Source organism: Schistocerca piceifrons, unplaced genomic scaffold (genome assembly GCF_021461385.2).
Source record: "Schistocerca piceifrons isolate TAMUIC-IGC-003096 unplaced genomic scaffold, iqSchPice1.1 HiC_scaffold_936, whole genome shotgun sequence".
NCBI classification, from domain to species: Eukaryota; Metazoa; Arthropoda; class Insecta; order Orthoptera; family Acrididae; genus Schistocerca; species Schistocerca piceifrons.
The window spans coordinates 5464651-5467150 of NW_025729208.1; the positions used below are offsets into that span (position 1 = coordinate 5464651).

The 2500-nt window shown below is 56.3% G+C and overlaps 1 non-coding gene across 1 annotated transcript in view; it reads right to left on the reverse strand.

Annotated features, from left to right (window-relative positions):
• The window catches only part of LOC124772101, a 1909-nt gene extending 1845 nt beyond the window's left edge, over positions 1–64 (reverse strand). The window contains exon 1 of the ribosomal RNA XR_007013777.1: positions 1–64. This exon is cut by the window's left edge and continues 1845 nt beyond it. This is a non-coding gene — a ribosomal RNA (small subunit ribosomal RNA).
• Between the last annotated feature and the right edge of the window lie 2436 nt (positions 65–2500).

Consider the following 2500-nt stretch of genomic DNA (forward strand, 5'->3'; position numbering starts at 1 on the left):
ACTGAGACATGCATGGCTTAATCTTTGAGACAAGCATATGACTACTGGCAGGATCAACCAGGGAGCTGCGTCAACTAGAGCTGAGCAGCCGGCCGCCCGGGAGTGTGTCCCGGGGGCCCGCGCGAACACGCAAGCGTCCGCTCAATCATTCTGCAAACAGGAGGAGGCTGAGCTCCCCTGCACAATACACCTCGAAACCCTCTCAGGTCCCGGCGGCGCGCAGCGCCGTCCCAAGTACTTGGTCGGGTTCGAGAGAGGCGCAATCGCCCGGAGTTAGGCGAGTAGACGCTTTCGGTGCGACCACCCGTGCTCCCAACTGAGCTTGCCGCTGCCGACAGAGGCCCGGGAGCGTGCTGTCGTGGCATTGCCGGCGGGAGACAACACGCGCCACCTACGGTGACCGGCAGCTCCAACGCCAGCGCCACAGAAGGACAAAAGCCCCACTTGGGTGCCGAAGCGAACTCTCCCAGCACAGCGCACGCGCCAACACATCCGCACAGCTGCGATACAAACCACCAGCGAGAACCGCTGGGGCGACCGAGCAGCAGACGGCGTCGCGGCGCCGAGCGCCGGGCGGCGGCGCATCCTCAACGCACACAGTCCTCAATCGGACCAGCACACTGAAGATGTCCACCGCGCTTCGCACCGGGCCCGCGAGGACCTACTTTGGCCGCACGGCGCCGCGCGCAGGGTGCGCCGGCGCGCAGCTGCGACGCCTGCCGCGTCCGTCGGCCGGCGCGCCTGCCACTGGCCGCCCCCACCAGCCGGCTGTAGCGCGTGCGCCCACGCACCGCGCGGCCAGCACGCCGGGAGGCGCCCCCTCACCGGCCGGGGACGGTCCCACCCAGCCACCGCCGCGTATCGCTTCACACCCAGATGCCGTTCAGTTTCGTCGGCATGGTGGGTATCGCTGGAACAACCGGTTAGTACCTCAACCTATCGTCGCCATCACCGATTCACCCCTAGCGAGAACAACCGCACCACAACAGGTTACCATTTGTTCATTTGCGTAACTTCACCAGAAAACGCAGGCGTCCATCGCCATTTGCAACTTCAACGATTATTGCATGCCTGTGTCAGGTGTCACGCCACACTACGTCTGCCCACATACACGCAACAAAATGTGCACGCCTAGACAATACGTGGAAGGTGGCCCCCGTACGTATGCGATGTCCATTGCTCGAACGACTGTCAACCGGCCTCTGTAGCATGTCGCAGATATGGAACGCGGTGCACCATGCCATCACGGTGTGTGAGGAGAGACGACTAGGTCCGAATACATCAACAGACAGCTCATGCTGATCGCCATCCACGGCGTCCGTTCCTCCCACACGTCTCTATGGCGTACCACACTGCAATCCAGCTCTCATAGGGAGACGACACGTAGCTGCGTGCACAATATTTGCACTGTATGGTCCGCCGTTTTTGGGCGCAGTCGTTGTGCGGTCACACATGTGCCACGATGTATCATTCAGTACATAAGGACGAATGTGCAGTACAGATTGTGGTTCACGCGTACGACATCAGCGGACAGTTGACACAGGCCGCACCACAACGTAGCCTGAGTACGTCGCATGCGAAGGGCATTGAACATGCAAACTTCTCACCAACCAGCTTGCGAAGGCAGGGGGCAAGGTGGGGACGTGGGGAGGGGCGGCATGTACGTCCTGCTGCCATCCACATTACAGTGTACAGCAGGAGCATGTGGAAAGTGAGCAAGACTTGCAAGGTGTTTAACATGAAGCGATACACAGGGGTGCGGGCAGTGCGAGTAGCGAACTATATTGCGAGGGTTGCGGGTGGGCAACACTACAGTAATTGAACGAGTCGTATAACAATTACAGAGCAGGTTTAGGCGACAACGTGGGTTACGTTAAGGCGACAACATGGGTTAGGTTAAGGCACAACATGGGTTAGGTTAAGGCACAACATGGGTTAGGTTAAGGCACAACATGGGTTAGGTTAAGGCACAACATGGGTTAGGTTAAGGCACAACATGGGTTAGGTTAAGGCACAACATGGGTTAGGTTAAGGCACAACATGGGTTAGGTTGAGGCACAACATGGGTTAGGTTGAGGCACAACATGGGTTAGGTTGAGGCACAACATGGGTTAGGTTGAGGCACAACATGGGTTAGGTTGAGGCACAACATGGGTTAGGTTAAGGTACAACATGGGTTAGGTTAAGGTACAACATGGGTTAGGTTAAGGTACAACATGGGTTAGGTTAAGGTACAACATGGGTTAGGTTAAGGTACAACATGGGTTAGGTTAAGGTACAACATAGGTTAGGTTAAGGTACAACATAGGTTAGGTTAAGGTACAACATAGGTTAGGTTAAGGTACAACATAGGTTAGGTTAAGGTACAACATAGGTTAGGTTAAGGTACAACATAGGTTAGGTTAAGGTACAACATAGGTTAGGTTAAGGTACAACATAGGTTAGGTTAGGTTAGGTTAGGTTACACGTTGTTGTACGGAAAGGTGTAGGGGGGGGGGGG